Source organism: Halichoeres trimaculatus, unplaced genomic scaffold (assembly GCF_033239565.1).
Source record: "Halichoeres trimaculatus isolate MK-OKI-2021-1 unplaced genomic scaffold, fHalTri1.1 fHalTri1_scaffold_16, whole genome shotgun sequence".
Taxonomy (NCBI): domain Eukaryota; kingdom Metazoa; phylum Chordata; class Actinopteri; order Labriformes; family Labridae; genus Halichoeres; species Halichoeres trimaculatus.
The window spans coordinates 31117529-31132244 of record NW_027437194.1 but is presented as its reverse complement, the minus strand read 5'-3'; the positions used below and the strand labels follow the sequence as shown (position 1 = coordinate 31132244).

Here is a 14716-nt window from a genome sequence, read left to right as displayed (position 1 = left end):
ATCATATCATATCATATCATATCATATCATATCATATCATATCATATCCAGGCGTTCATACAGCTCAACCCCCCTTAAAACATGTTGCATTTGTTTGTCGTCATGGAGAATTGGGAAAGAATCTGGGATCATACATGTAGCAAAGCTAACCCAAATAAGCAACTACATTCTAGAAAACAAGCCCCAAGAACCCATATCCTGCATTGATAAGACCCGTAAGCAACTTTCTTCTCTCCTCTTCGAACACCAACACACACATGCACAGGGGAACTTTTCTGGGTGGGCGGGTGAGTGTGTTGTTTGCTGTGAGAGGAGCACCGGCTGAGCAGCAGAGTGAAACAAGCGAGTCACCGAAGAGATTTACGTTCTGACGTCTGAAAATATTTAGGTTACTTTTTATACTCGTTGATTGTGATATAGTCATTTTATTTATCTCAAGTGCAAAAACCCGCGATACATCAAGTATATTCAATATATCCCCCAGCCCATATGGAATTAGTGAATTTAATATTTATTTAGATTATGAAATATTTAAATGTTTACCATCTCTCTTCAGAATGTACACAAGTTCTTATCAAATGTACCCTGTAGACTGGTAATGCAGCAAAAAACAAAGCAAGTGCATTAATAAACTTTAAAAACCTTTCATCCAGCTGTTGAACAGCTGCCGCGGTAAGTACGCCCAATCATTTATTTTGTTCCCAAATGAATGTGGGGTCAACTTACCGCTGCCCAGCTGCTGATACAGACCCCGGACATTTCTCATTACAGTGTCAGTGCATTTTGTATATGACTTGCTACCAGTGCATAGATGACTTTTTGACAGTTTTTAAAAAAACACTTTTAAGAATATGACCTACCATACCTTTAAGTAGCAAAGAGCGCTGGTAAAAAAACAAAAAGGCTTTGAGCTATTTGCTGAGATCAGCACCATGGATCTCTTCACACTGATACCGATTTAGCCTTGAGGGGCACCGATACACCTATAACTGATACCACAGATTGGTATTGGTACATCCCTACTATGCCCCTTGGTCTTGTTCTGGCCCCGCCTGAGGGTCTACTCCTCATACCTGTATGTGTATGAATGTCCAGAAATGACAGCCAGCCTTTGGTCACAGCAATGCTCCATCTATGTGGCCATGCGTGTAAAGATCAGAGGAGACTTGCTACCCTTCCTGAAAATGGTTAGCCTCCTGATGTGCTGAGAACAGTGTTAGTCTATGTCACTTTTTCTCTCTCAGCTGCAGCTCTGTCCACTGTTCTTATGTAAAGGCCACATCCTCAGGCACCAAGCTGCTGGATCTCAGGTGGTGACAAGATGTTGTTGTTACCCTTTCCTCCCTCTCTTGCTCAGCTCTCCCACTTTTATTTTTCCATACCCTCCCAGGGTGCATTTCCTTTTCCCTCTTTCTCTCTACCGCTGCCTTTTCCTGTGCTTTGCCTTACATCTCGGGTATGCCATGACAGTAAATTTGTATCCTTCAAGTGGAACAAGAAATACAAACTTGGTTTCAGTGTTTACCTGAATGGCATGAATGGAATCCCAACTTTCACTCAGACAGCAGTAACAGTGGGTGCTACATGCTCTTGTATTGATAGTCACTGGACAGAAACCCTGAGAGGAATTTATTGCAGAACCACTAAAGCATTCCATGTTTGTGCAGCAGCTAACAAACACACACACAGGGAAGTGTGGAGAACACATGCAGACGTCTCTGAGACTGACAGGAAATTTTCCTTTTTGGTTTAGTCTCTCTGAGCAGAAATGGACAAAGATAACAACGAATGGTTTATGGGCAATAAATGTCTTATTAAGCACAGCACTGAGCGGGGTCTTTTCTAATCTTTGGCACAGGAGGTCTTGCAGAAAATGAATGCTCTCAAAACATTGTTAAAAGAATTATATTGCACAACAGTGCTTTTTTTGTGTTTCATTCATGTATTCAGTGTGTCTGTTCCCAATTAAAACATATCTTCTAGTTTACTAATCTTTTCTTTCTCTTTTTCTGCTCTTGATAAAATATTTGCACATACCAACTCATGTGCCAGCTCCTCTTTTGTGTCCTGTGCTTTCAGTTTGGCCTGTGTTTATGTGTACCTCTTTGTGCTGCATTACAGTATATGCACACCATGTCCCAGCTAGTGCCCTCTCTTTGTACCCCGAACCCCGGCTGAACTGCATGTTCAGCCACACATGTGAATGCAGGGCATTGATGGAAGAGGAAGCAGGGCTGTAGGTCTCAGACATTCGACCTACTCCCTCCTCATGAAGCCCCAATGTGTTTCCCGATGCAAGGGTCCCTGCTGCCAAGTACTTGAAGTCCCTATCTAATGCTCAATGCAGACTCATTAACAATCCACCAGTAACCAATAGAATCATTAGGCTGTGGGAGTCATGGCCCACATTTTGTGTCGGCAACATGTATTTCAGTATGGAGAAGCTGAGTTGCTAAATTTTGCAGAGGAATAATTGGTTTCTGCAGCACTTTGGTTCAGTATGCGCTGATTTGAATCAGGCGAATATTTTTTTTTGCTTATTAACCTTTATTAATGGTCCCATTGAGATTAGAAACCTCTTTTTCAGGAGAGACCTGGCCAAGACAGGCAACAACAAAAACACAATGTTACAGACAGGAAGCACAAAACAGACAGACAAAACACAAGATGATGGATTAAAATCATGTTGTATGAATCAATTGTTCAAACAACTGAGTTTAAACATTAATATCTTATAGGAACAGCCTCCATGTCTTTCATTTAAGATCTAAAAACATTTAAGGACACCAGCTCTTGTCCTCAAATGTCCTCATTCTGCAACTGTTTTCAAGATGAGTGTGCCCAAATGCCCTTTTCACAATTTCTGTCTGAGTGTCTGGGACAGAGAGCATAATGGGGTCCTGAGAACCCAGAGAGTACTGTCAGGTACTTTTTTGTATGATAAAAACACACAAAAAAATTGGGGAAGCAGACCAAGAACTGCCTTATGGATGAAAGTGTACCAGTGTGTGAGCCTGTCGGTCACCAAAGTGGGTCAATCAACCCGACGGCTCAACTCACGATGGTGGGTCAGAGACTTACAGTTCAGTTTAAACTTCAAGGAGGCATAGTAGGTTGTATTGACCATATGGAGACACTGTGCAGTGAGGCATGCATGTACAATAGATTTCCATGATCTAAAACCGGTAAAAAGGTTGCAGCAATAAAATGCTTTTTTACACTGAAAGAAAAACAAAACTTGTTTGTGAAACAAAAACCTAGTTTTAGCCTCTGCTTTTTCACAAGGCATGTTATTTTAATACAGACATGGGATGGCTTGTCTATCACTTCATGTGCTGAGAAGCAGGGTAAATAAATGGTGAAATGTTGCTTTTTATGTACCTGTTGATGCTTCTGCAGTCAGTTTATTTTAAAAGCATTTATTTGAAATTCTCTGCACATCCACTCATCAATAAGGGAAGTGCTCTGAAGGAAAGCTGAAATAAACTCAGTCTATGGCAGTGGTTCCCAACCTTTTTTGGGCTGTGACCCCATTTTTGCATCACAAGTTTCTGGCGACCCCAGACACCTAAATCAAACGTTTTTTTTGCTAAAAAATTGTTTTTGTTCATGTAATAGTTTTCGATATATATATATATATATATATATATATATATATATATATATATATATATATATATATACACATACATATATACATACATACATATATATATATATATATATATATATATATATATATATACATATATCTATTTATTTTTTTTTTTATTTTTTTTTTTTAATAAAACTTAATTTTGACCAACACTAAGGCTATATAATGCATACTACTATGTATGAGGCAGGAAAGTTAGGTTGAGAAATAAGGCTCTAGTTCTCATCATGTCTCTTTGTCCCTGCAGACTACCTGCGTTTGTTTATATCTGGCACGCCGCGCACGGACTGATACACTAAGCGGCGAGAGCCTCGTAGCCAGCTGTGGCTCTGCAGCGGAGGTAGCAACGTTTTACGACACGATGAGAACTAGAGCCTTATTTAGCTGTGTTTTTGTGTGAAAGTAATGTGCTGAAAATTCTCTAAATAAAGCGTGAATGCAGACCCATATCAGATTTTTTCAGTGGGAGTCCGTTTATTTGTGTTTTTGTGTTTTCAAAGTCAGGTGCTGTGGTGGAGAGAGCGCATCTCATCTCCGACGTAACATCCAGTTGAGAGGGTTAAACTTGTTTTTTTATTATTATTATTATTAACATAATAATTATTATTATTATAAAGGAAAATGTGTGGTGTTTTATTTTAAATGAAATATATGGGCCTATTCAATCATTAAAAAATATATTACTATTTTTTTATCTTGTTTTTTTTTTTTTTTATCAATTGCTGGAAATTTCAGGCGACCCCATTTGAATTCCAGGCAACCCCATGTGGGGTCGGGACCCCAAGGTTGAAAAAGACTGGTCTGTGGCCTCCTGAGGACTATTAGAAGCTTGTCCTATTATTATATGTAGACTGTAGATAACGTGTCTGTTAACCCACTTTTAAATAGGACATTTCATTTATTACTCTCTTTCTTTGAGGTCACCTTTTTGAGTGCGGCTTAACCCTACAGAGACGACTTTTTTCTTTACATGGTGTGGTTTTGGATGTTGGAGATAACTTAACATACATGACTCCCCTCCTAGGTTAAAGGATACAACATTTGTATGGACACACACTGAGAGGATGATAGACAGTTTGATAGTTGCTCAGTAATATGAGCACAAGTGTGTGGTGATTGACTGACTCCCTTGAGTAGCAAGAGTTTACTTCGTACTTATCATCACGTTGTTGTGGGTGTGACACAGACTGATGAGGAGTGATGTCGAGTTATGTAACGATAATTATTTTCTTTTCATCTTCTTATTGTTCTTTTATTGTTAATTAGCAGATAGTACAAGGCTTGAAGGGTGAGTTATGTTCTTCAGTGTGGTCGTGCATGCTTAATTTGATGGCACTGAGCTGTCGACTCTGTTAGCTTGTGAAAGGAGTTTTAGATAAAATATGAGGATGACTCAGTCTTCATTTACCTCCACCAGGGGACTAAATGTGAGAAATATCACCTGTGGTGAGTGTATGAGGACATATTCACATTGATTTCTTCAAGAACTCCTGTTGAGAGGGAAATATAACGACCTGCTTGCTTCCCTGTCTCTGTCTGACCCACATAATGACCTATATGCCTCTTTCTACCTGTCTGTCTTTATAATCTGTTTTATTGTTTTCACTGTCTCTCTGACTTCTGCCCAGACCTGTTTGTGCTCCTGTCAGCTCTGGTGACCCTCTGCCTCTCCCCTGTCAGCCTGATCTTCGGTGTTTTGTCACACTTGTCTCCTTGCTTTCCTCTCACTCCTCTCACACTGTCTTGTCACACCAACGTGTCTACCCCCATGTGTCTCTGTACCAAAAGTTTCTGCGTACAACGCAGTTTGAGCTGCTGTAGAAAGACCTCGCTTTGAAGCCCGTGTCCCACATTAAACAATAAACAGTGACTGCCAGAAGGTCCAGACAGTCAGGTGGAGGAATTTAAAGCTATCTTTGGAGTTCAGTATAAACCAGTTCCATTTTACTGGAAGCTGTTCTTATCTTTTTACACTGTTTTTTTTGTTTTATCTATGACTATGTAATAGCTTCCACCACCTGCCTGCAGGTTGTATGACTTTGTGTGCTTGCTGTAGGCTTATCTTTTGGAGAAGAACACCATGACTTTTTGAAGCACACAAACTGACGTTTTTGCTGCCCAGTTCTCTAAAAGTTTATTCCCGTACCTACTGGCATGTTCTTTTATAATCCAGAGAAACAACCTTTTAAGTTTGTTATATCATGATTCAAAGGACGGTACAGTGTCACTGTTTATGTTTATATATAAACAGGGCAGAGTTGCCACCAGCTATGTTGTGCTGGGTATTGTGTATTGACAGTAATCACATGGCCCTGACTGGAGTGGCAGCTAAAGTCTTACTTTTAAGGGGGGTTAAATAAGGGTAAGTGTTAGCAAGAACCTCACAATATGATATAGAATAGAATAGACTAGACTAGAATAGAATAGAATAGAATTTATTTGTCCCCGAGGGGAAATTCAGGAGTCACAGCAGCAATAAGGAAAACAAAAGTAAGAAAGTGTAAAGAAAGTAAAAAAAGGTCCATAAGAAAATAGATGCTGACAGCTTGTCCATCATTGTCCAGTCAGCCAGCCTCCAGCTCCACAGGGTCCAGGACTGAGCTTCTTCAGCAGTCTGTTCAGTCTCTGTCTCCTGGATCCTGTCTGCTCACAGCAGGTGAAGCTCTTCCATTGTGGTGTTAGTGTCTGGTGTTAGCTCCGTTAGCCATGTTAGTGAATAGCTTGATGCTATTCTGCCTTCTGGTATTCCCTCTGTTGCTGGGTTAGCCTTTAATAAAGGAGATAGAAGTGGAGTGAGAAATGAAAAATTCACAGTCGTTAGAAAAATACCCTGGTAAAAACAGCGGCCAGGCTTTGATGAGAGCTGGGGGAGGTATGAAATATGACGGAGGCGGCTGTCTCATAATATGTGCGGCAGAGCACCTTTGGTTGATCAGTTTGACATCAGCATAGTTTGACAGGCCATGCAAACAGAATGTGTTAGGTCACAATCTTTTGATTTCTAAAAACGGTAAGCTCAGCTCCTTTCCCCCATAAAACTCCCCCTCCTACAGGAGTTGAGGAGCACTGCGTTGCATGCCAGCTACTGTAAGTGTGACCTTCAGGTGTTGACAACCTGCAAGGAAACACAAGTTAGACAGCTTTCAGGACTAAGTTGAGCTCAGCTGGGCGACCAGGTGACCGTGCATCACGCTCATCCCTCCCCCTCACTCTCTCAGCCCCTCTTGTCTTCTTGTCGTTAAGCCCCTGCTACATTGTATTTTCTCTTCTCTCCCTCTTTCCCCTCCTCTCATCTTTGATGAGCTCTGTGCTTCCTTCGACTCCCTTCCTCGTGCTTTTTCCTCCCTTTCCTCCTCTTCTCCCAACCCCTTTTCGTCGTCGCACTGTCGTCTATTTTTAGCTCCTCGTGTGGTGGGCAGAGGCGGTGCGTGAAAGCATGGGAGTGTGTCTGGATTGCGGGGGAGAAAGGTGCAGGCTGGTGTGCGTGTGTGGGTAATGTTTGGGTCTCCATCACGCTACACCAAATTGCCCTGCACGAGACTCACTGCAGTCTTCAGAAAGTCATTAGGGTGCAGCACGTAATCTGACAGTCATTACTACCCACTGAAAATTCTAATTTTAGTGCAGGATTCTGAGTAATTAAATGTAATCATCACATCATGTGATCTAAAAATAACTTGCTGGTGATTACTCTTGCACAGGGTCTGAAGGATCTCTGTAGAACAACTGAAAGGGATTTTCAAGGTTAGGGAAAACTGGATAGAAAATGTTAATTGTATCTGAAAAAGTCTTTGAAAACCTCGGCTGAAAATCTTGCTCTTGGTGCTTCCAAAGGAGAGACTGAAAATATCTGATAGGCTCAAGCTGCCCTGATATAAATGACTCTATGAGAGCCACACTCTCCCCTACATCTTCAGATGCATGCAGAATCAGAAGCAGGTGAATCTTTTATTAAGACTCAAGAGGACTATTGAGCAGTAAACTAAAGATGCAAGGAAATAGTCTGCTTCAGGAATTAGGGATGGGCATTGCAAGCAAAAGAGCTATTTGATGTTTGTTCGTTACTATTCAAAGATTATTTGAAGATATGTTCTGCACGTTCATCATCAAACTAACTTCTTTGGTGACAAAGCCATCACTGACTGTTGATCTGTGGACAGTGCTGCACTTTCTGCTGCATGCCTCACTGTCACATGGCTGTGCATAGTTGATGACGACTTGTGATATGCTAACCTTGCAGAGTTTTCTCTGCACTTTATTAGGGTCCTCGGCCTGAGCAGAGGGCACCTTCTAGCAAGCTAGAAGGTGCCCTCCGCCGAAGGCGGAGGGCACTATTGTATTTCGTCCGTTTCTTTTTAGGGTCCTCGGCCTGAGCCAGGGCACCTTCTAGCAAGAGCTAGAAGGTGCCCTCGGCCGAAGGCCGAGGGCACTATTGTTCCTGCTGCGTTTCTTTTTTTTTTTTCTTATTATTCCCTCCTCCAGTGAATCGCTTATTAGAACCCCTAAACATATTCAAAAACTCACCAAAATTGGCACACAGGTTCTGTGCGCCGAAAATTTTCGTTTGATACCAAACATGACCACCGCCATCCCATAATAATCCCTCTAGAGCCAAAAAACCTCTAAAAAACAGACAAAAACACAAAAAAATGCCTCTAGCTTGGGCTAGGAATGTCGTAGAGACATGAAACCAACGCCAAAATGTTCGTGTCATTGAGACGCACAAAAAATATAGGAGGTATTTTTGCGTTGCTCCAACAGGAAGCCGGCAATTTGCCCGCCAAAATAAGAGTTTTCAGAATTTTTAGCCTTTCTACAAACATTAACTCCACTGGAACCAAAAATGGTACCGGCATGAAAAGTGGCTCACATGACAGACCAGACCCTGTTCTACAAAAGTTGTGGGGGAATTTGTTGTTTCGGGCCCGGTTTTCGAATGGCGAGCCCTCAAAGTCGCCGACCACGCAATGTAAACAGATGGGAGAGCAGCCCTCGCTGAGCAGTTGGGCCTCTAGACAAAAAAGTAAAAGTCGCACAGCTTTAAAAATGACATGGTTGGATTCCTCGCAAAATTTCATACAAGACATTTATATTTTAACACAGATTAGGTCAACATTCTGGCCTACAGGATGAGAAATTGTCCCTTTGGGAATCTCATCTTCCTGCACTTCTGTGATAATGTCACACACTGATTAGTAGTTCCACACAGCTGGTCACATGACTCAGCAGAGGCAACAATGACTCTCTCCTCCATTAAAGTGCTTATTAGACCCCCTGAACATGCTCAAAAACTCACCAAAATTGGCACACACATTTCAAGCATCAAACTCTTCAATATAATACCAAACATCCCATAATATGCTCTCTGTCCACATCTACAACATTCAAACAGCCATAGCAGCCAGTAGGAATGTCCTAGAGAGATCAAACCAACATCAAAATGTTCATCTCATTAAGACGAACAAATTATTTGCTGACACCCTGACCTTTCCCAGACAGAAAGTTGGCTATTTCTCTTCAGCATAGCAGAGGATACGTTGCCATGGTATCAACTGACTCCCTGACATCCCATAATATTCTCTCAGAGCCATTAGGCTCACTTCCACCTATGCACAGCAAAATAGCCCTAACTGGGGCTAGGAATGTCCTAGAGAGATGAAACCACCACCAAAATGTTCGTCTTATTCTGTTGGACACAGTGGGGCCAACAGCATGATAGTAGGGCAAAACCGGCATGAGCCCCGAGGACCCGTCTAACGCTGCTTGCAGCTTTAATTTTTTCTTATTATTCCCTCCTCCAGTGAATCGCTTATTAGAACCCCTAAACATATTCAAAAACTCACCAAAATTGGCACACACATTATGGATGCCGAAAATTTTCGTTTAATACCAAACATGACTCCCGCCATCCCATAATAATCTCTCTACAGCCAAAAAACCTTTAAAACACACAAAAATGCCTCTAGCTCGGGCCAGGAATGTCGTAGACACATGAAACCAACATCAAAATGTTCGTCTCATCGAGACGCACAAAAAATATAGGAGGTATTTTTGCGTAGCTCCAACAGGAAGCCGGCAATTTGCCCGCCAAAATAAGAGTTTTCAGAATTTTAAGCCTTTCTACAAACATTAACTTGTCAATAACCAAAAATGGTACCGGCATGAAAATTGGCTCACATGACAGACCAGACCCTGTTCTACAAAAGTTGTGGGGGAATTCGTTGTTTCGGGCCCGGTTTTCGAATGGCGAGCCCTCAAAGTCGCCGACCACGCAATGTTAACAGATGGGAGAGCAGCCCTCGCTGAGCAGTTGGGCCTCTAGACAAAAAAGTAAAAGTCGCACAGCTTTAAAAATGACATGGTTGGATTCCTCACAAAACGTTCTTCAAGAAAATCATATTTTTACACAGATTAGGTCAACATTCTGGCCTACAGGATGAGAAGTTTGTCCCCTTTAGGAATCTCATCCTCCTGCACTTCTGTGATGATGTCACACACTGATTAGGAGCTCCACACAGCTGGTCACATGACTCAGCAGAGGCAACAATGACTCTCTCCTCCATTAAAGTGCTTATTAGACCCCCTGAACATGCTCAAAAACTCACCAAAATCGGCACACACATTTCAAGCATCAAACTCTTCAATATAATACCAAACATCCCATAATATTCCCTCTGTCCACATTCGGACACATTAAAACAGCCATAGCAGCCAGTAGGAATGTCCTCTAGAGATTAAACCAACATCAAAATGTTCATCTCATTAAGACGAACAAATTATTTGCTGACACCCTGACCTTTCCCAGACAGGAAGTTGGCTATTTCTCTTCAGCATAGCAGAGGATACGTTGCCATGGTATCAACTGACTCCCTGACATCCCATAATATTCTCTCAGAGCCATTAGGCTCACTTCCACCTATGCACAGCAAAATAGCCCTAACTGGGGCTAGGAATGTCCTAGAGAGATGAAACCACCACCAAAATGTTCGTCTTATTCTGTTGGACACATTGGAGCTAATATCGTGACAGTGGGGTAAAACCGGCATGAGCCCCGAGGACCCGTCTAACGCTGCTTGCAGCTTTAATTTTAGTTTATTTTTTCAAAAGAGTTCACGCACTTCCCAATCCATATTTGAATTAGGGCTGCAGCTATCAAATATTTTAGTATTTAAGTATTACACTAAAAATTCCATTGATTAATCAAGTGATCCGATAAAACACATTTGTTTAGTTAAAGGTCAGTTATTTTTCAAATGAAAATTTGTTTCAAGCAAGTATAAAATCAAGTGACTTTGCGGCTTGTTGAGTAGCGGCGGATGCAGATCAGTACATGCTTTCATATCGGTCTCCAAACTCCTGAAAAGAAACTAGTTTGGTTGCTAGTCACTATTTTGAAAAAGAGGTGGCTTGAAGGGTCTGAAAACTCTCTAAATATAGCATCAGATCTATTTGAAATACCACTCTTTGATCTTTTTAAAAATGAAACGATTCCTTGAGGCGGTGAAAATTCCTTGATCATTTTTTGTGATTGGGTATCTCGAATAATTCGAGGAATCCTTTCAGCTCTAATTTGAATGTCTCCTCGTTCTTGTTTTGGCTGTAAATCCTCCAACCAGTTCACTTCTGGTCTGGCACTGTTCATAATGTCAGTTTGTTGCTGTGGTCAAGTGAAATACGATCTGGTTTGGACATGGTTTGTTTTATTTTGAAAGTCATTGGGCATTTTAGATGGTTTCCCTGTACAACTTCCTGTCCCACTTGACTTGTTTTTTTTTTTGTGTATGTGTGAAATTGACGTGTCTGTACATACAGTCTGTACTAGAGCTGGGCGATAAATTGAAAAATAAGCGAATCCAACATTTCGGTCGTGGTAGCACTGGCAAACTGAGCTTAAAGGGATAGTTCGGGTTTTTTGACATGAACCTGTATGGCATCCTCATCTGTAGTTTCGTGCATCAACGCTGTCTTACCCCTGTCAGCGTCCTGTGACCCTAGGTCTGGTGCAGTTTTGGTCGAGACGAAAGTAGTCCGGCAACATTGCTGGGGCCACAAAAATAAAGTGTTTTTCCTCTCAAAACAATTTGTGTTCAAAAGAGTGATAAATTTGCATCACAAAACTGCAAACCGGAAAAAAGTCAGACTCCGATTGGCACTACTTTCACTGCGCCGCGCGGTGCATCCTGCTGACCAGCGCGTGTTGTCACTGTCATTACAACTTAAAAGAGTTAACGATAACATGTCTGACCACGGTCATGATGAAGATGACATTACATTTAGCACAGAGCCAAGGGGATTTATTTATGAACCCGAATATACTGATGCTGAAATTCGTCAGATGGACCTAGAACGGGTGGAGAGAGAGACAAGGCACAGTCATGTCGCTCCTGGAGCCACAGCTGGAGCCATCATCAACCCTCTGTGATCTTTTCACATACAACAGTAAAATCACTCGTTTTTTTACGTTTAATGCTTTTAAACTTTTAATCTCTTATAGGACCTTTACATGTGTAATAGTAGACTTACTTTCTGTCCAGACTTAAGCGACGCTCAGCAGGTAGGAGCCGTGATCATGTCACAACCATGGATGTATTATAAGAACTGGATAGCGTGGCTCAGCCTTCCACCATGTTACGGATTTGAAGCCAGAATCTATATGGTCACAGCCTTACAACCAGCTTACAACTTACTTTTTATTTTATTGTATTTATTATTATTTTATATTAATGCTAATGATAATAAACCAGCGACCCAACCGGCATGATATTTTTTCCACCCAGATCTGAACCCGGAGAAAAATAGGTTTTAAAAACCACCCGCAAATCAGCTGTTTTTGTGGGTACCCGACCCAGTGCAGGACTCTGCTGCACACTTCTGACAAGTACACCAGCATTCGTCTGTCACTCTCTCTTTCACGGCTCCAGCTGTGGCTCCAGGAGCAACATAACTGTGCCTCGTCTCTCTTTCAACCCGTTCTAACTCCATCTGACGAATTTCAGCATCAGTATATTCAATTTCATAAAAATATCCCCTTGGCTCTGTGCTAAATGTAATGTCATCTTCATCAGTGTCGTAGTCAGACATGTTACCGTTAACTTTTTTAAGTTGTTATGACGGTGCCAACGCACCGGTCAGCTGGATGCACTGCGCGGCGCAGTGATATGCACCAGAAAGTAGTGCCAAGTGATAATGGAGTCTGACTTTTTTCTGGTTTGCAGTTTTGTGATGCAAATTTATCACTCTTTTGAGCACAATTTGTTTTGAGAGGAAAAACACTTTTTTTCGTGACCCCAGCCATTTTGCCGGACTACTTTCGTCTGGACCAAAACCGCACCAGATCTCGGGTCACAGGACACTGACAGGGGTAGGTCAGCGCTGATGTACATAACTATAGATGAGGATGCCATACAGGTTCATGTAAAAAAAATCCGAACTATCCCTTTAAGCATGCTTTAACCCCACAGTCCAGATTGTTTGGCCAGTGTGACAGCAAGTGAGCACGAACCACTTCTCTGTTTTGGCACGCCTCAGAGAGATGGGCTTCAGTGTGGCTCACTTCATGCACGGCACAAGCACCTAGACATGAGGTATGATGCATAATGTATGTACGGTGGCCGGTGAAGGCTGATTTATGCTTCACCTGCCTGTGGGGGGTCTGTGTGGCTTCGTGCAGATGAATGAAGTCATTTTCGCACCTACACCCCCTCGCACAGTCCCTTTCACATGGAAAATTTCCACGCACACTTGAAGGTTTCTAACCTTCCAGACGGAGAGGCGTGAACAAGATGGCGGAAAAACGGGAACTCCTAGTAGTCAAAGTGCAGAAACACAGGCTTCTGTTTGACTCTTCACACAGAGATCACCGTGATAACTGAGTGGTAAATAATTAATGGCGTGAAATTGCGGCCACTCTCGGCAGGGAAGAGAAATTAGTTAAAAGAACCGGGAAATTCTCCGGACAGATATATCATGTTGTAAACAGAACAAATGCCAACGTCTTTGACTCTTGCTCAGTACTCTGGTCCATGTACCTATGTGATACCCCCCCCTCTCCGTCTGGCTAAAATAGGGATGACGACCAAAAAGTAGTGAAGTAGCTTTTTTATAAGGTGAAAGTTATTTTCCACATTAACTCCACAGTATTAAAACTATTTAATTTGCTGCAAGAAAAACACATTTTATATTTTCTCTTTTTTTTGCTTATTCATCAATCCTGCAGAAAGCAACAAATCACTTTTTTTTTTAACAGCGAAGAGTCCTAGAGGACACTCGTCCATTTGTGTACTTACACGTAACATAAGTGCCATTGTTATATTAAGCTTAAACTGTTACAGGAAAGCAGTACCGTATGTGTGTGTGTGTGTGTGTGTGTGTGTGTGTGTGTGTGTGTGTGTGTGTGTGTGTATGTGCAGTTTTGAATGTTTTTTTTCTATCTTTAAATGTGTTTTGTGTGAAGGGGGAAATCACTTTATCATATTTTAATAGTGATATTACCATATGATACTATTAAAAAAGCTGCCAACCCCTCAGAATGCAGTCCTCTGTCACCAGAGATTTAAGAATAGAAGTAATCTGAGTGTTTGCTTTTGATCAATTGATAAACAACTTTTTTAATTGGCTGAATTAACAGATGTAGCCATGCAAAATCCCATTTATGGCAGCACTTAGTTTGTATTTCTCATCTGAACTTCCACCATCCAATAACACCTTCAAGCTCCGTCACTTGCAGCTTCCCTCTTGAAGGCAGACCCAATTCATAATTGCATAATTACTTGCTGTGTTAGTGAATCAGCTGCTAATTACACACCGCTATGAGCACAAATTGAATTATTTGTGCTGCACTTTCATGTGTTCAAATCTGTCCCTCAGTTTCTCCAGCTCTAATGTTGCTGCAGTTTATTATCACAAGATTATAAATATAAAAATGGCTGTATTAGCAAAAATTGATTTAAAATGGGCTGTTAAATTTCAGGCTGTAAGGAAGCAGTGGGGAGGTACAAATGACTAACAGATTTTCTGCGTTAACTCAGTCTCTGTGCTTTTTATAGGAGCAGATTAGAAACA

General features: G+C 41.5%; 1 protein-coding gene across 3 annotated transcripts in view; it reads left to right on the top strand.

Annotated features, from left to right (window-relative positions):
• Positions 1-14716, top strand: part of rabgap1 (RAB GTPase activating protein 1) — a 125957-nt gene that overhangs the window by 57508 nt on the left and 53733 nt on the right. The window lies entirely within an intron of this gene.